This window comes from Lucilia cuprina, chromosome 3, assembly GCF_022045245.1.
Source record: "Lucilia cuprina isolate Lc7/37 chromosome 3, ASM2204524v1, whole genome shotgun sequence".
NCBI classification, from domain to species: domain Eukaryota; kingdom Metazoa; phylum Arthropoda; class Insecta; order Diptera; family Calliphoridae; genus Lucilia; species Lucilia cuprina.
In genome coordinates, this window is record NC_060951.1 from 50,708,945 (window position 1) to 50,730,069 (window position 21,125).

At 24.9% G+C, this 21,125-nt stretch overlaps 1 long non-coding RNA gene across 2 annotated transcripts; it reads left to right on the forward strand.

Annotated features, from left to right (window-relative positions):
• Nucleotides 1-4,970: 4,970 nt before the first annotated feature.
• LOC111677913 lies at nucleotides 4,971-20,551 on the forward strand. 2 transcript variants are annotated; one of them, XR_006940389.1, is made up of 3 exons: nucleotides 4,971-5,571; nucleotides 6,736-7,128; nucleotides 20,482-20,551. It is a non-coding gene; the product is annotated as an uncharacterized LOC111677913 (long non-coding RNA). The 2 variants fall into 2 exon arrangements; XR_006940388.1 differs by having other exon boundaries at nucleotides 4,971-5,504.
• Nucleotides 20,552-21,125: the final 574 nt, after the last annotated feature.

Here is a 21,125-nt window from a genome sequence, read left to right on the forward strand (position 1 = left end):
TTCTTTATATAAAAAAATTAAATTTTTGTATTATAATATTTAATTTTTTAAACATTATCTTTCTATAAAAATTTATGCTTTTTATTACAAAATGCCAATAAAATATATAATTCTTAAATTCTTATAGAAAATTCTCAAAAAATTATGCTAAAACGCATTTCTTTTCCATTAAAATTTTTTAAATTTTCTGCTCTATGAAAATTTCTCTTTCTATTTTTATTTTATTATAATTTTTTTCTTAGCAAAAATTTTTCAAATTTTTTTTAATTTCAAAATTTTGAAAAGTTATCTTATTATAAGTAGAAACAATTTTAATTTTATAGAAAATTTTTCTTCATATAAACATTTTTAGAAATTTTTCGTAAATGAGTTTTGATAAAAAATTGTCATTAAACATTTTACTATTAAACATTTTTAGAAATTTATCTTCCAATTTAGAAATTTTCTTTTGATAGAGAAATTCAAATATGTTTACCTAGAAAATTTCACAAAATGTATCTATATACGAAAAATTATTTGCCTATTAAATTTTATTTTTATTTATAAATTTTATTTATATATCCTAATCTTTTTCTAAAAAATGTATGGAAATTTTTTAAAAAGATAAAAACCTCAAACAATCTGGCTATTTTTAATTTTTTAAAACATAAAAGTCGCGTGACTTGATGATGTTATAGTTTTTGTAATTGTTATTGCATAAAATTTAGTTTAACGTCATCTTTAAAGCGTCATTATTAAAAAGAAACAAATGTCTCTCTCTCTCTCTCGCTCTCTGTTTACAAAAGCTTTTTGGTTTAACTGAAAAGCTATTTTTGGTCTTTAAAGGAGTTTAATTGCCTAATAAAATAAAAGAGAGCTAAATTGCGAAAAAACACAAATCCAATTATTCTCTGAAAATTATATGCATCTGAAATATTGTATGTAAAATAATAAATTTAAGTTAAAAGAAAAAATTATTTAAATTATTAATTAAGGCATCATTAAGTTAAAAGAGAGGAAAATTATGTTCTCACTCTCTCCCTGTTATGATGCACTCTCTTGCTTTTGCTAAAAACCTCTCTCAGTACTTTATGACTGCATTGCATGCCCTGAAAATCCAGACCTACATCAACATTTTTGAACATATAGAAAACTGAAAAAGAAAATTATGCCAAGCTGAAAATTGAGCAGAATAGCAGGATTTTGTGTACAAAAAAATTGCATACACATACAAAAGCACAGACATAAAAACCCGTAAAAGTTCCAGGCGCATCTTTTTCGAAATTGTGTCAAATACTAAAAAACAACAACAATATATTGTGCATATACACATAAACATTCGTACAGATACACATACTAAGAAAAACTTCAAAAAATGAAGTATTCGCAGAAAATTATCTACATACACAAACATTTATTCCGGAATTAATGGATTTTTTTCCAAAATAATTTTTAATTTGTCAAACTCTTAAGAAGTTTTTAATTTTTGGTTTTAATTTTTTTTATTTAAAATCGTTCTATAAGCACATGTAAAGCTTTTTTGTTTGGAAATCTGCAATTTATAAACTGTGAAGGCAAAATCATAGATATCAGTTCATGCTCATCTTGCCTTTTAACGTCATCATGATTGCATCATAGTGTAACCTCAAAATACTTTTAAATACTAGATGCGAGCTTATTGTTAAAACGTCAGAGTATGAAAGTATCAAGAATTTAACATCACCAGCAACAACATCATCATCATGACCAGCAGTGACATCGTCATCATGTATTTTAAAGCTGCAAGCAGCAATATTAAAAACAAAAAAAGAGGAAAAGTTATCATAATTGCTTATAACTAAGGTAAAAAATAACACACACTTTATAGAACAAAGAAATAAAAATAATAAACAAAAAGCTATAAAATCCCAAACAAAACAGTACAGAAAAGTAGAAACAAAATCCAAAATAAAAGTTTCTAACCTTATACTCAAACTCTCATTTAAATGGGAAAACAACCGGGTTAAACAATCAAAATCTATACTAAGTATTTTTTTTAGTTTATGCTGCCTATGCAGACATAATAATAAAAATGAAGCTAAATAAAATGAAACTGTCATAATATTTATCTAAAACTCTAAGACTTCCTATAAAACTGCGTTCATTTACTCTTAAACTCACTCTACCACTGCATTCTACCTCGGCATCATGCATTAATTTGGTTTTGGTTTAATAAAAATAAATTTCAAGTATATACAAATTCTATATTATGTAAAAATTCCATTGTTTAGTTATGTGTGTGTTTATTTTAATTCATTTATAATCAACGTTTCAAATTCATTTAAAACTTGCATACATACAAACATATATACGTATGTATACCCATGTAAATGCATGTGTGCATATAGTAGATTTTATTTTGTTATCATTCGTATACTTTTTTCCTTCTAAAAATATATATTATACATTTTTATCGTCATAGTTTATGGTGTGAATGCCTTCTGCACAATTTTCGTATATGGCTAAAATACCAGAAGAAAACACGTTGCACTATTGCCAATTTTTGCAGACTAACACACATATACATTCATATCTACACGCATACAAACACACACTTACCGACATACATATGTATACGCAAACACTTTGGTAGAAAAAAATAATAGTTACCGGAAAAATATATTATGCAAGAGATGATTATGTCTATACAATTGCAATAGTGTTTGTATGTCTTGGTGTATGTGTGAAAATAGGAAATAAATTTTTCACCAGAGTGTAATTGTTCGAGAATGTCAGAGAAAGAGAAATATCGTGTTGTGTTTTCTTTTTCAGAGAGAAGCCTAGTTCTAGTTTTATTGGGAGTAGTTCATAATAACAGTGTACTTGTACGTATGAGTAACATATTAGAGTATGAGTAATATAATGTTATGCATGAAAATGCTTCGTGTTAAAACAATTATGTTTGCTTACCATTAGTATGTTAAACTTAATAAATATATTTTGTTTTAGAAAAGTCTTGCAAATTTTAATTAATTATTAGGCAGTGATTTTGTATTATTTTATTTTCTGCATAATTTTTGGATCTTTTTAATAACAGGTTTATAAAACAAATTTTCGTAAACAAAATCGTTCTACTAATCTTTAAAAATTGTCACAAATAATACAGTTGATAGCTAAAAAGATTGTTATATTGGCTAAATAGCTTATCGTGTAATCAGAAGAATTACTTTGAGAAGTCTTAGTCTATAAACTAATAAAAATACTAATCCAACTTATAAACTATTCAATAGGCATGTTTATGGTTAATTCATTAGACTAGTCCACAAAGCAATAAAGATAATAGTTAATAGATTATTTCCATAGATGAGTCCAGACTATATTGTATACCACACAGTAAAATGTTACAGCATAAATATAATGAACTGCTTTCACTGACTAAAGTTAATAATATTTAAGAATAAGTTCCTAAATTGTATGAATTTTTCAATTTTATATTTCTAAACAAAATCTTGAAGCCTTGACTTAAAATATTAAAAATTTTCTTTATATTTTTCTATTTGTTCAAAAATGAATTTTCTTTGAAAATTTTTTTATTTCTTTATGATTTTTAGATTGAAAACAGTGAAATATGCGCGTTACTTGCAAAATTTCTGAAGCAAGAAATGGAAAACATTAACAGGTAACGGGTATTTATTGCAATTTTTCTGTAATAATAAAAGAAAATTGGTAAAAAAAAACAAAAAAATCTTTCATGTACAGATTTATATATTTTATAAACTTTTAATATTCTCAATAAAAATGGTTTGTGAAAAAGTCATATTCGATTCATACAATTTGTTACAAAATTCATTCTAGATATAAATTATGGCTGAATTCATAAACTAGTCTAGTCAATAGAATAGCTCATTCTCTAGTCAACTGACTAGTTCATAGATTAGGTAACAGGTAAGCATATATGCAAGTGAATGGACAAGTTTATAGACTTATCCACGATTAGTCTATTTAGTTAATATAAATGGATTAAAATATTCAAAATATAAACAATATGATAATCAACAAACTTGTTAAGTTAATAGTAAACAAGCTTTTCAATAGAATAATCTACAATTTTGTCACTAAAGTTTTCTATGTATTTTTCATTAGAGTCGATTAATAGATCGTTTAGTTGATAGACTAGTCTATTTGTCAGTTTTATAATTGGTGTGTATTTTGATAATATAAAATCATTTTAAAATTTTTAAACCAAATGAAAATTATATGAACTTATTTTAGACCAGCCATCATTTTCAGGTAAATTTGAGAAAAGAGTTTATTACGATACACCGTTAGGAAATGAACGAAATTGTAAAAGATTGCATTTGAATAATAAATGTTTGATTATTTAAATTTACTTATTCGTTTCATTTCAAAACAGGAGAAGTATTCCTTCTAGTATTCAGTGACAGGAAAATAAGTAATTTATGTTAAACATTATGCTTATAACATTACTCTGTTAACGTTAGTTATATCCTCTCTCGTTTCAGTATTGCTATAGCCTACTGCATTTAGATGTTTCATTTCCATGTTGTATCTAAAATTGAGAATACAGAAAGGGAAAAACACTAAACAACTAAACGGAAAAAGCTTTTTTATCATATTTTAACACTAGAACTGCAAATGTTGTAGCACGTTTTTGTGTTTCACTAATAAACACACTTTTTAAATAAATTTTCTTCTCTCCTAATGTTCTAAATACACACTTGCGTTGGCAATGGTGAGAACTTAAAAGAGTAGTTTTTCGCTGTAGTGTTGCTGTTGTTGTTAACGGTGGTGGTGTTGGATTTTACAGTTCTGTTCTTTTCTGTATTGATGCCTTGGTATGTGAGTGAACTGTGCTGTGATTCCGGTAGAGACTCTACAAAAAGGCAACAGCACAAGCACTTGGTGTCAGCATTGTCGGTATATCGTACAGCATTCGTGTGCGGCGTTTCACTGCTACTTGTCGTCGTATAGAATACAGCTCCGTGGTAATAATTCTTTACAAAAAAAAAGAAAAAAAAAACAAGAGAAGGCATGAAAAATACATGTTTTTTTATTAAACATTTTGTGTGTATGTAAATTTTTTTATTTTTTGGTTCATTCATTTGGTAAAAAAGTGAAGCAAGCTGAAGAAAATAGAAATACAAAAGGAAACGCAAAGTGAAGAAGAAATACAACTCACATATACATGACTGCATAGACATACAAACACACATTAAAATGAAATAGTGCTTGTTAGTGTGCGGTAATGTTAAGAGTGTCAGTGAGTGAGTGAGTTAGTGTCTTCTGAAACGGTGTTTCAAATCTTTGTGTGTATGAAAGTTGGAGATAATGATGATAGGTTTGTGTAAGTGTATGTGTGTGTGATGGCATTTGAACTGTAAAACTAGAGGCAAGAAAATTTGGATGAAGAAAAAAATCAAGTACTAGAAAAATGTAAAATCCAACACACAAATAAGATAATAATGACTATGAATATGACGATGTTGGTTGTGATGATAATGATGAATAATCTCATAATGATGATGGTAATGATGACAACAGCGACAACGACTGCTGCGACGACGACGACAACAACGACGAAGAAGAAGACAAGTAAGACCTAGAGTTCGATGTGCAGCAGTGGAACAGTTTACTTTTGTTTTTCCGCGTGCTCGCACACGCGTTTCTAATACGGAAAGACGGTTATTAACAAAAAAACAAACTAAATATAAAAGAAATAAATAATATAAGAAAGAATAAAAAATACAAATTAACTAATGAAAATACAATAATACGTTAGTATATTTGTTTTCTCTAATTAAATTGAAAACAATGGTTTAAATTTCAAAAAATAAAAAAGTAATTAAATAAGACAAATGCAAATAAAGTGAAACAAATTTTTAATTTTCCTTTCCTTATTTGTAACGAAAACGAAACTTTTTTGCAAACTGCAAAATTATACAACACTTGAAACTACTAAAATTACTCCACTGCAACAAGGCATTCAAAGTTGGCAAAAAAATTATAAAAACAGTTTAAAACACAAGACAAAAGTTACAACAATACCAGGAAAAATAAATAAATAAAATAAATTTATATATACCAACCAACCGACCTCTTTATTGCACTGGCAATTGTTTTTAGTTGTTGTATTTAAAAAGATGCATGGTTGTTTTTGGTTGTTGCTGGCGGTTCTAGTATTGTCGTTCTCTGTATGTTCTATATTTCTGTTCCGTAAAATTGTTGTAGTTTTTGTTTTAGTTTTTTCTCTGTGTTTTATTTTCTGTTGCAATGCCAATGCAATACCCTTTTTACAACTACAATTTGCCTGCTGCATATATACAACAGCAACAATAACAAAAAAAATTTAATGCCATTTAAAAGTTGGTTGCTTGCTGGCTTTACATGATGATGGTCTTGCCACTTGCAACTGCTGCCGTTGTTGTTCTATGTCAATGAATTGAATTGGATCGAATGAATGAATTTTTGCAAGTGTGTGAGAGTGTAAGCTGGTAAGCAGCGGAAATGGAGTAAAAGTATTTTGTGTTTGTGTGCCTGTGCAAATGCAATAGAAATAAATTTTGAGCTTAAACAAAAAATATAAAATAACATAAAATAAGTTAAAGTAAGAATAAGAAGAAAAAATACAAAATAAATATTACAGCAAAAAATAGTGCATAGTTGTGGAGTGGAGCAGTTGTTATCGTTGTTGTTGCTGTTGTCTTTTCTTTTTAAACGCAAAACGAAAAATTAATTATGTTTTAAATATAATTTTAGTGCTGCATACATTAAATTAAAATTTCACCATAAAAACGGAAGTTATAAAACCATAATTCATGTCATAACACAAATGTATAAAACGAATAATTACAAAAAAGTCATGGCTTAAGAGAAGTAATGTTAATGCTAATCTAAAAGAAGAATAATTCAAATAAAATACATCAGAATAATTTAAATTACAAGCCAGTAGATAAAAGTTTTAATTTAAGTTTATGTTGCAATAAAATAACCAAAATGTTTCAGAAAACTCAAAGAGTTCGCATAAAATATAAAAGCAAGTTTATTGAAACTTTAAGGCATCATCAACATCACAGTCAGCTACACCAGCATAAATCAAATTTGAACAGCAGCAAGTGTATTAATTGCTAAAATTGTGCAACGAAAACAATGGTGTGTATTTTTTATAAAAAATTATTTTCAATATTGTTTTTTTTTTTGTTTTTTTGTGAAAAATGCATATTATTTGTCGAAAATTATGCTATATGTTATTTTTTTTAATGAAATCTAGCATGAATGAAAACTATACTTAATATATTTGAAATTATATACATTTTTGTATTCTATATTTATTTTAAGGATTCACATGAGATTTCAGTTTTATATTTTTATATTATTGATCAAATTAAATACTACACATTAGGGGCCTTATGCAAAAAAGTGTATTAAAGTTAACAATGGTTTTCTATACACTTTTGTCATAAAAAACTGGTTTTAATAAACATTGTTAACTTAATAATCGTTTTTACATAAGTCGGAAATACTTTTTTCAAAATAAAAATATGTTTTATTTTTTTAATAATAAAAAGATTTTGAAAATATTTGAAAATAATCAATTAGCTTACACGGACTTGGCCATCTATCTTCAGCACATCAAACTTTTGAGGTGACCATTAAGAATAAGAAAAAAAGTTCAAAAGTGAAGGCTATTTAGTTCTTTTTTAGATACTATTACTTCATTTTCTTGTCATAAAGCATTGTTCATTCCTTTGAGTAGAAAGTAGTTGCAAAAAGTTAACAAATAATTGAAAATCTTTCATCATAACATTTATATTAAATCGTTTAAGGTATATCATGCTTCCTTTAAAGCGATTTTCTGAAAAAGTCTGGGCATGTATGAAATTAATTTTAAGGATTTACATCGAAATTTTGTAAATATTTCAGATTTTTTAACTTTTTAGTAAATGTAAAACTAATTTTTTTATTTTTCAAAAAAAAAAATAATAATAAATAAAAAAAATAAAAATCATCAGTGAAATACATATAACATTTGTAACATTTTATTTACAAAAATCAAAAAATCTGCTAATTTTTCTACTTTTTGTTTCACTTTACTATATAATTGAAAATAATCTTTATAGGAAAATCATTAAGAATTCGTTCAAGAAGTACCCATTGTTATTAAAAAATACAATAGAGATAAATTAAAGATAAATTTTAATAACTATACAATCACTTTAACATACCTGCGTTCTATAACATTCGATTCGACAGAACTATCAGAAATTGTATATCTTGTTTAAAACAGAATCAACACGCATAATTGAAAAATATTTGTGTTAATTTTATTGTGTTCAGTTTAAAAATTATTTAAATACCACAACGAGTATGGTATATCCGACTAGAAAAATACAGAGCACATTACTAGATGTGTAAAAAGAGGACGCATCACTAAAAATTGTATACGTAAAATTAGAATACAATGAATAACAATGCATTTTTATTTTTTTTCCAAAAGTATACTTGTTCTGATATATGTATATTATATATACGGCAACGTATATCATACCTCAAATTGGTTTGAAATAAAATTAAAAAAACGGGTTATTTAAAAATATAATAGAAAAAAATCAAAATAAACTTGTAAAATGTAAAATGCTTCATAATGTTTTCAACACGGTGATGGGCTGTCCACAATCCGCAGCCTTTTTCTTTTTGGTTATTTTCCAAAATTTTTAGAGATTCCTTTGGAAACATTTTATTGAATATTTGTTTTTTTAAAATTAATTAAAAATAAACTTTACATTTTTCATACCAACAAAAGCTGAAATTTAAGCATGTTGAACAAAAATTGAAATGAAAATATATGAAAACTTTTAAACAAGAAAATAATGAAAAACCCAAATATTAGCTATAGCCAATACTGCTAGTGAATATTGCTAAATGATTGAAAATTTACTATTTTCTAATGGTCTTTCAATTTGAATTCAATAAAAATCGTTATCAAAATCTATTTAAATTGTAAACACAAATAAGGATATTAAGAGTTTATTAAAAACTCATCGTGGTAATGATTAGTTGGAACTTTCACCAATTTATTTCTATAAACGGATACTTGTTATAATAGATGTATATAACTTATACGCCAACGTAACTCATATTTATATTTTTGTGATTAAAATATATTAAAGTTTATTTTAAGATTAAGGTAAATTCTTTGGAAAAAAGTATAATAAAATGTTGTGTTAGAAAATTCGGTTATTTGAATTCCCATAATCAAATATGCTTAAAATTGGCAAAAATATTATATTATAAAAATTGAACTAGAAATTACGATGTTAATTTTGCAATGTTCTATAAATATCACAGAAAAAGCAAACATATATTCGAAACAATTTAAGGTCACTAAAAAATTTTTAAAATAAATATTTTTTGTAAATATCTGAAAATTTACAAATTATACGGTGGGTTAAAATTACAAAATGGGAATACACTCCTCGTGAGACCTAGCAGTTTGTGGGTATAGTAGAGTAGTTCACAAAACGATATTTAAAACTTTTAATATACCCTAAAAAATCGGGAGTTTAAATCAAAAACCTGATTTTTAATAGTTGTCGGACTTAAAAATTTGTAACTGAAATTTCTTTTGCTAAACTGCAAAAGATAGACAAGATCCTGCCCATATGTTAAAGTATATACACTTCTTGAACTGATTTTTTTTATTTTTAATCCATTTTTCAAGTTTAAATCCATTTCTGACGGAAAATTTTTAAGAAATGTAATTAAAAACTATTTTTTTTTCTTTAAGTAAAGTTTCTTCCAAAACCAACAACCTAAAGTTTTTCAGTCGTAAAACTACAAAACTTCAAAATATTTAAAATTTAAAATTTGATTTTAAATTCAAAGTTGGGAAAAGTTTTAATACTTGTGTATTTTGGATTGAAAAATGTTATTTAGTTTTTAAAAAAAATTTACTAAAAAAGAAAACAAATAAAAGTTACTTTTCTGAATAAAATGTCAGTAAATAATTCTATTGCCGTTTACAAAAACTAAATTGGATAAAAGAAATTTGAAATAAAATTTTTTGATTTCGGCAGCAATTAAAAATTCGTTTTTTTCTTTGGATAACATTAGATTTTCGGGATACATTGAAAATTCTAAATATGGTATATACACAACCAGATCTTCAAACTGCTCTTGGTCACATGTAAAGTGTTTTTTACTGTAATACCGTCTTATAATTTATATTATTAAAATTTTGAATATTTAAAAAAAAAATTGTTAAATTAAAAAAAATTGTTAAAAAAAAACGCAAAGATTCGAATAATATTGTAAATAATTTGAACAATTTTAAAACGACTTCGATTTTTAAATTTTTTTTATTTACCCCCTCATTTTATAAAATGAAACTTTCGTTAACGTAAAAATTTGTATAACGAATACTAGGAAATTTTTGCAATTTTTAATTTTTTCCATACAAATTTTTTTGAACGTTTGTCGTTTCGTTTTACAAAATGAGGCCCTTAATATTTTTACCTTTACATATTTTACATACAAAGAAAAATCTGAATTTAAAAAATTTTTTAAGCCTACAATTTCAATTGTTTTTCATATATATTGTAATGTTTTGTTTACCATTTATCACTTGCTTTTCTGTCTTCATTCTGTTTTTTACAATTCTGAGCATTAGTTGTTAAATTATCGATTAAACATGTCTTTTCATAGAATTAATCAAATATTCAGCCATTATTAACGAATTGTTATAAAACTAAATAAAAACACAAACATTTTTTTTCGCTGTAAATTTTTATTGACATTTTCTGATTGAGGTCAATTTGAAGTCATAGAAATGTAAAAGAACTTGACCAAGAATAAGGCCATAATGTAAAAAATCTAAAAATGTTTATAAAATTTTATAGAATATAACAAAAAATAATTTGTCTTTTTCATTTTTTTTTTTAATGTTTAATATTTCAAAAAATTTTGATGATGATAATATTTTTGCTTAATACTAGAAGTTTTACCTATAAAAGTTTTTCTATTTTTTTTTGTATGATTAATTAGTAACATGTTTAATTAACGTGGATCAGAAAATAATTTAAGAACTAGTTATGTCCGTTCGTTGAATCACTATACCATTTCAAGAAATTACAAATTTAAAGGCGATATAAAAAATATAAAAAAATTTATTTTATTTTTTCTCATTGTTACCGGAGCGTATGATTAAAATTCAATGATCTTAACAAGTATACTCATATTGAGTTAAAAATATGTTTTCTATTTGTATTATATTGAAATAACATACATCAGTAATAATATATGAACTAGTTCTGTCCGTCCGATGAATTCAGCTATAAACTAACCGATGCAATATTATAATTTTTTTTTTAATTTTATTGATGCTTTTTTAATAAGAATATCTATAAGTTAAATAGGAATTATAATTTTTTTTTGCAATTTCTTAATTTAATTTATGTTTTTAATATTTAAGAAAAGATTATAAAATATTTAAGAGAAAGCGTAAGATTTTGGGTTAATTTCTAGAAATAATTATTTGTATATTATTTTCTTGTAAATTTCAATGTCTAATATTGTTGGTGATGTTTTCGTTTATCCTTTATGAAGCCAACAGATATCCCCAGTATTAAGTTTTAGATTACTATATAAGGAATGTTTTCAAAGATATTAGTTGGAATATTTCGAATACGTTTGCGTTGGGTTTATATGTTAAAATTTTTTGCCCAAAAATTATTAAAAAATAATAGAATCTTTTTTCACTTGTTAAACATAGTAAAGTAAATTGCAAAAAATTTCAAAAATAATTCTCTTTAAAATAATAACGTTATATTTGATATCAAAAGCTAATTCTTACAATAATAAGAGGTAGCGGCTATATAAAATTGATGGATTTAGTTGTTGTCTTAAGCTCTTAAGTTCATATGTGGACACATATACATTATCATGTCAATATTATCGTAGTTAGTTTCGTAGCTTGCTTAAGAACAATTATTGAAGATTTATAGTTAAATTAAGAGAAATAATTAAGTAGACTTCGCAATAAAGATACAGAACATATTTTATTCGAAAATTCTACAGTAGAAATTGAAAAAATTTTGGTAAATTTACTTCTTGCGAAGGCAAATGGTGTAAAAATGTTAAACGAAATACATAAGTACTTTTTTAACTTTTACTTTTCTGATTAATTTAAAGTAATAATATTACTAATTTACTTTTTCTAAAGACATTATATTATAAATTAAGTTTTTAAGTAATTTTTTAGTTTAAATGTGTCAGTAAAACAAGTTTAAGAAAATTATTTGTAACTGTTTTGGTATTAAAGTTAGAAATGGATTAAAATAATCTTATGTAATCTTCAATATATTATGTAATATTCAAAATAACCTTCTATTAAACTACCATAAAGAAAATATATTATCACAAAATAACTCAGGTTCTTAACAATTTCGAATGACTCTCCAGGGCACACTTAAAGACAAGAAATTGTATTATAAAAACAATTTTTAAGGTAGATTTCTTGACAATTTTTTCTAAGAGATTTTTTTAAGTAAGTGATAAGTGTTTTAATTTTTCTACTAGTATAGTCAGCTTATTTATTGAAATTTAAAAATTGCCAATTCTTTAAATAACTTTTAAACGAAATCATTTTTTAGGACACTAAATAAGCTAAAAAATCTATAAGCAGCTAAAAAAAAAGAAAATAATATTTTGAATAAATAAGACAAACAACAAAAGCGTTTGTATTTGTTTAGTGAGAAACACAGAAATAAAGCAAATCAGTTGGTATAAAAGAAAAACATTTTACATAACATTATCTTAAATTATGCTAAATTTAATATAAAGCAAATTATTTTCCAACTGACCTACTAACCAAACAGTACATAAATTATTTCCTAACACACAAACATACATATATATCTGCATATACATACAAATAATATTTTTGTTTCCCCTAAAAGTATACTATATAAAAAATACTTTCTTATGATAATTTTTGTTTCTTTCATTTTTTGTTTGAGTGTGGCTGGCTGCTTGTGTTTTACAAAAAATATCCTTCTTCCTTGCCATTATTTAAAGTTTTTCACTTTGTTGTTTTTTGTTTCTTTGCTCTCTGATTTTGTTTGTGTAAGGAGTACAAAATAAACAATAAATGTGAAATTCACATAGACAAACAAAATGAGTAACTAAAGATAAGCAAATTAAAGTTTATTTATTTTACTTATTCGTTGCTGTTGTTGTGTTTTTATATTTTTAAACAATGTGTGATTTCTTTCTGTTTGTTTAGCTCACACATTTGTATGCTATATTTTCTACTATTTTTTTTTTTTGTTGACTAAAACAATTTATCAACTTTTTTCTGTATTTCCTCATATTTCCGTGCAAAATATAAATTCACAAATATCTACTACTACTGCTGCTGTTCTGCTGCTAGCAATCAAGTGAAAGACAAGCAGTAGCAATGTTAAAAAAAAATCACAACTAAACTGAACTAACTTTTCCCTGTTTTTTTCCAACACTTTATGTTGGTTGTGAGTGTTTTATAATAATATTAAATGTAGACTATTAAACATGGCAACACACAGAGAGAAAAGAAATAATCTAGAAAAAAAACGAAACTCTCTACAGGAACGAAAAAATTATGTTCATTTTGTTAATAAACACTTACGACTGACACCAGGCTGAAGTTTTTTATACATATTTTTATTCCTTCTTCCATTTGGTTACACGTAAATATATAGTTGTATATTTTTTTGTAGTTTCCTTTTTTAATTCTTGTCTATTAGATTTCGTGCTTATATTCTTTATAGTACAACACATGTAGGTCAGGGGACGTTACTTTTACTCTGCGCTCTGCAAAAATATTTACATATTAAAGTATTATAGAAATGAGAAAAAAATTGAAATGAAAGAATTCTAAATAGTTTATATTCCATTAGATTTGACGTTATTTGAATCTGAAGCATAAATTCTATTAAAAATAGAATGAAAAGCAAAACTAAATAAAAGAATTGTTAAAATATAAGGTGTGTGGGTATATATAGTTTTTTTCATTTAAAATGTTATTTTATAATTTATAAATTCTAGGATTTTTTGCATATAAGGCAAATTTACTGTTGATGGAGGGGAAATTTATTTTAGATATTTTCAAAATGAGGATATTGTTTTCCCTTAAAATACAAGTAGAATGAATGAATACTTGATTTTAAGAGGTTTTTGTGGTCTTTAATTTCCAACAACATTTGAAAAACTGTGTTACCGTGTAGCATTAAAATACCTATATTATTATTTGCTATAACCTCATTAAAATTATTAAATGAAATAAATGGTTTATAGTTCAGCAAAATCCACAGAATGTAAAAATAATTTACTAATTTTTAAAATCAATTATTAGACATAACTTAGGTATAATTATATTAAGAACTAAGAAACAGACAAAGCCAGATATGCATTTATCTTCCCAAAAACTTTTTAAAATTAAATTTTATAGATTAGAAAGAATTTTAGGTAGGTTTTCATAGAATAGCCCGAAAACCCCAGTTAGTCAATTGAGAAGATTATAGACTAGTTTAAAAACTTATCTATAGATTAGTCAATAGACTAGACAATATAATAGTCAATAAACTTATAGAAATAATAGGTAATATGGATTGATATAGCATATTGACAAGCGGACTTGTCTGTTGACTAATTCATAAACTAATCAATAAACTAGTCTAAAGAATAGATTATAGCGTAGCCAATAGACTGTTCAATTGGCTAGACATTTGATTAGATGTTATGGTAGTCAATAGATTTATAATTCTAGTCAATAAGCCGGTCAACAGAATAATAGATTTTCGATTATTCTATAGACTTATCAGCAAACTAGACAATATGCTTGAAAATAGACTGATTCTTGGATAATCAATAAAATAAATAGTTTACTTGAGAATAGACTTATTTTTGGATTAGTCTAATTATACTGTAGACTAGAGCATAGAATCTTCCTTCATTAGACTATAACGAAGACTTTAGATAACACAGTATATAATAAACTTTTAAAAGGTAATTCTTCTCTAGAAATCCTTTAAAGATTACCGTGATTTAAAACACATTCTGACACTTAATAAAATGCTTTAGAATAATGCAATTTTTTTTATAATCACTTAAAAAAAAAACTAAATGAGAAATGTTGCAGTTAATAAGTTATATCTTACAAAGCTGAAGAGTTGAAATTGTTTATCGGATTTTCAGCAACATAACCAAAGTAAGTTCTCAGTTAATATCATGATCGTATAAGTATTTCAAAAGATTCTAAAGAACATTAGTAAAAATACTACAATAATCGAATAAATATCTCACGACAGAAAAATTAATTGGAAGACTCTTTCTACTCTGGTTATTTATAAAAAATATATTCAAATCAATTTATCACTTCAACACATCTGGGTTAATCATAAGACCTACTAAAATCTTAAACCAATATACTTTATAATAAATGTAATACTTTACTCTATTTTAATATACATATAATATTTTTATAACCTTTAGTAGGTCAAATATTTGTTTCATTCACTTTATACACCTGCAGCAATTCCATCAAAAAAAAAAAAAAAAAATTATTATTATTGACTTACAATTTAATCAAAAATTTCCACAAACTTGACCGAGTTTTATTTTTTCTCTTTCTATATTGCATATTTGTTTTTCACGAAAATGGGTTGGTCCAATTTATTTCATTTTTCATCAAAATTAAAAAACGAGAAAAAATTGCTGTTTTTTTCCTTTTTTCCATTTATGTCAGTATTGCACAGAAATGATTGCTCTTACAAACTAGTGCTAAATTAAATAAAACATTTAAGTATTTATTACGGCAAGTTTGTTGCAACAAATAGGACAAAAAGTAAAACTACCTAACAAACTCTTTATCATCATCATGGTGTTTATGGTTGTAGTTGTTGTCTTTCATTTTCTAGAACAGCAACGTGCAACAACGATTTTACAACGTTTAACTAAAAGAAACATACAAAAACAAAGAATGAAAAACGAAAAGGCAGCTTTATAAAGTTAGTGATTTTATTTATTTTTTTTTTGTTTAAACGTGCAAAAAATACAAAAACCAAAACTTTATGGCAAATTTTGTTGTTGTTCTTCATGGTGTTTTCATTACTAGTTTGCATATGATGCCAAATATATTAATTTGTGTGTTTATACAGTTTTATATAACAAAAACACAACAACTATTGTTTTAATACATTATGTATAACAATATTCGTGTTGTAGTGAGTGTAAGTAGTAAATGCATGTACTTTGGCCTACTGTGCCAGTGGTATTTGTGGAAAGCATGAATGGCAGTTATATTGACGTTACCCCACATATATAAGTAGATACCGCTATGAGAAAACATACACACATACATCAAACTCCTGTACATGCAATCTCAGTTGTGTTTGTATTATAAATGTCTGTGGATCTAGCTACTCAATAGTGTCTATATAAAATACTATTGCACAGTATGTTAATACAAAAAAAGTGAAAAATATCTTGTACGTTATAGCCAAACTACCACCATTCAAGCCAAACAAACCAATGCAATGCAGCCAACCACACAAACACCGAAAACGGCCAACAAACTTACTAACTTATTCACTGACTGACTAACAAAACAATCCGCCATATAGTCAAATAGTCATTTAAACTGGGACATCAGTATTTTTTCCAAACACATACTCTGGCATTACGTTTATTTATTTAGCTTTTTCTTTAAATACACAACAACTACAAAAAATAGTGACGCTTTTGCTATTAAACAAAATAAAAATAAAACGAAAGAAACTAAGAAAGATAGTTTGATAGAAGAAATTTAAAGGAATTTTTTCATTTTTTAACTATATGTCCAAAACAATACAATTCAAATGATAATGCAACCTAATCCAATCTACAACCTCCAAACTAGCATTTATCGATTGTTGCCCTAAAACATCTGAAAAAGGCTAGAAATACACAGATTCATACTATTTCACACTAGTTGTGAGTAAAGTATTTGTCTATGTATTGATTTTGAGATATCCATAATGCTTTCTTTTAAATAAAAAAGAATATTGTCTGCCTAGTGCGCAAAGGAGGTGAGTCCTTTACTGTAAAATTCAATTTTACTGAAAATAACTTGCACAATTGCGAACTATTTTTTAAGTGATATATTTCTTTTTTACTGAAATTAATCAACTTTAACGCTGATATTATATTTTGTAAACAAAATTATGATTAATATGACATGGTCAGAATTTTTTAAATCCAAAAAATTCTTGAAAAAAACTTTATTTCTTAAAAATACATAAATGAAAATATGTTCTAAAGATCTCATGAAATATTTTCTTTATCATTAAGCATTATATTTCATTTAAACATAAACATTTTTAATTTTGCTCCCTTTTCTTTTTTTTTTCTATAATTTTCTTTTGCTTCCTAAATTATGTACTTTTTTTGTTTTATATTTAAGTTAATTAACTTCTATTTCGTGTTAATCTCTATTAGTAAAGTATTTTATTGTTGCTCAACCAACTGTAAATTTGTTTAAAATTTTTAATTTAATCTTATTAAAGGCTTGTTTAAGTTAAATTATATTTTCTCCCCATAGACTTTTAACACAATGATAATTGAATTAAAAAATTAAATTTGTTTGGGTAATTTCAACAAATTATTAATAACTAATTGCATTGAAATAAACAGTAATTACTTAATAACTTAGAAAAAAACAAACTATTAGACAGACACATAGAAAATAGGGTTTTTAGCAAACTTCACAAAGTAGTTTTATAATGTAGAGTTTGTATGGGGGCTAGTGTTAAATGAGGTCTGATCATGACTGCAGGAGCTTGTGGACGAAAATTGACACTTTAAAGTCTGTGTTAAAGCAAGTGAAATATTACAGTCGAGTATACCCTACGATATGATAACCAAAACTGTCTAAAATGTCTAGAATATATATTTTTTTAATATTTATATTTGTGTATAATTCTGTTTACTAATTATTATTAAAATCGTTGTATATGTTAGGTGAGCTATCGTGATAGTTCACAGAGCGCAAACGCAAACGTTAGAGTAGCGAATTCGCAGAGAAGATAGAATACCTCTATTCTTGCAACCGCTACAGTAATCATTGAGAAAAAGATAAAACAGATATGTACCAGTATTCCTATATAACAAAACTATTGTTTTTCGTTAGATTGCTCTTTTTTATTCATTATGTCTAAAATAACTTTAAGCATTCAAATCTGAGAATTTATCTTAATTTAAGTCTTTTTATACATAAATTTCAAAATACTCCTTTAAACTCTGGCGTATGAGTCTCATGCATGTGTCGTTTTTTTCTATTTTATGTTGGTTTTTGTTTGGTGCTATTGTTATTATTGCATTATTTCACTTTTATTATGCCCAGAGGTTTCAATAACATCAATGTATCCTTTTATACGTTTTTTTTTTCTATTTTTTAACATTTATATTTTTGTAAAGCAAAGCAAAACATAATCTTAGTTGTTAAGATATATTTTTTTATTTGTTTAATACTTATTCATAATTTTGGTCGTTTTTGAACGATTAGCTTTCTCAGAACTTAGACAATTGTAACTATACGGTAAAATCCCTACTTAAGATAATTTATCCCGAACTGCAGGTTATATTCATATACAAATACATTTTTTTAAAATTTCATTCCTGCAGTTTATTTTGTTATGTTTTTTGTACGTGTTTTTTCTCGAACATACATACATACTTTAAACACGTTTACTGTCTTAGTCGTTTATTTCTTAATTTTTTTTATTTATTTATATTTTTTTTCTTCTCTTCCTTCGTTTAATTTTCGATGGCATTATACAATATAAAAAAGTAACAATGAGCCAATTTGATATAAACATATACAAACATATATGAATACGTATAAACATTAGAGTGGCCCCAAAATAAAAGTTTTGTATGATTGAATATTTATTTAATTCTAAAATTCATTTAAATTTTTTGTCCTGATGATCAAAATATAAAATGCTCCTGATTATGATTTGCTTCATAACTCTTATAAAGAAAATATAATGAACTTCCCACCATGAAATAAAAGTTTAATAAAAACTTTAATCCAAACATAAGCAAAATTGAAAAATCCCTTAGAAGGACTCTTTGACCAAAACCTAGAACAAAAATTTTGAGAAATTATATCTAAGAATGAACTTAAGTTTTTATTTCAGGGGAAACCGTCAATACTTAATTTTTCCTCCATTCAAACAGGCAGAACCTAATGTATATACATATATGCATAAATTTCTGCATGTTCTTAAAATATTTTATATATTTATAGCATAAAAGAAAGAAGTACATACTTTCAAAAAAAATTATATTTACCCAACAGATTGCCATAGTAAAAAAAACTCTCTAAATCGTATTTTTAGGCAATTATGAACAGAACAAGGTTATAACTCAAAGGTCCATGGCGTTAAGAAACTTTAACGCTGTTTATGGAGATTTGTAGTGTTATCCATCATGCTTAAAAAAGTTTAGAACTTATAATTTTTAAGCCGATAAATAAAAAAGTTAAACTTTATAAGAGTATCTTTAAAAAGCCGTCAATACTACAGGGATTTTACTTATATATAAATAGAAACATACGATAAATGTATGTATATAAAAGATATTTTATACATAGACATTTTTCACTTTGACTTTTTGTTGTTGTTGTTTCTTTATTATAAGTAGTTATCATTATTTGGGTTATTATAGTCATTATTATTGTATACTTGAAAGTGATTTTTCTAGCTTATTATGCATGTATGTGTTTTATATACATATGTATGTATTCAATACATGCTTGTGTATATAAAGTGTTGGATTTTATTAGTATAATTATTATTAGATGAAATTATGTATTTATAGAAATTTAATATGGTGTAATTTTATTTAGATATAGAAGACATAATATATAATGCGCCTCAAAATAGACCATATTAAGGTTTTTAATGATAATTAAATTTTATTAAGTGTTCCAAATATAATGAACTAGTTAAATTTTCATTAAGAATATGAAATTTTATGAAATCTTTAAATGTAATTATACTTATTCAAAATATATAGAGGAAGTTATTTGAAAGTTTTAAAAGTTCAGAGCAATAGATTCAAAGTTACTTTTTACAAGTCTAAGAATTACAGTTCATTTTATGCATACATGGTATAAATATCCGTCTCTTTTTTAATATAAAGTTTTTATAAAAAATTTTGAATTTGATCTAATCCAATTATTTATATAATTACAAAAACTGTATTTTTAAACTTTATACTTTAAAGCACTATATAAATTCTATATTTAAAGTCTATTTAAGAGCCAATAAAAAATACATTTTGAAGTACATTTTAAGGCAAATCTAAGTTTTCTTTACATTTGACTAACTATTTCTACATATTACTTCCTTTTACTTTTTCAAAATTTTAATATAAAGTTTTTGCTATACTATAATATTCTTTTCTACTTTTACTTTATATTTTCAGAATTTTTTGGAGCATGAACAATTGTTGGAATTGAATGAACTATATGGGGAAATTCAACAGAAGTCATAAAGAAGAAAGAAGTTTAATAAAAAAAGGGAATTGCTAGTAAAAAAGGTTTAAACAAAAAGAACAAAATAAAGACTAAAACTTAAACCAACAAAAAGAAATTTTATAAAAATATTCAATATTTCAAAAGGATTTGAAACCACAACAATAAAAATACATATAAACCCAGAATAACATAAAACAACATAGTAATAAAATTGACAAAATAAATAATAATAAAATAAAAAGAATAACAATAGACTGAATTAGAGTCCAAATATTTATAAATAAAAATATTATAAAAACCAAACCGAATATTATAACAAACAAAGGAAATTCTCAATTTAAAAATTATTTAAATAGAAAATTTTTAATAATAAATGCAATTAATTTAAACATATCATAAATTAATAAACATAATAATATAGAATTTATATAATATTCAAACAACAAAAAAAATTAATAAAATACATTGCATTTAAATTAAAAGCAATACCAATAGAAATTCAAATAAAATAATAGTAAAATAATCCATTATTCAACATTTCTTGTATGAAATTTACAAAAATAAATTATTAACAAAACTGCCCTTTTAAACA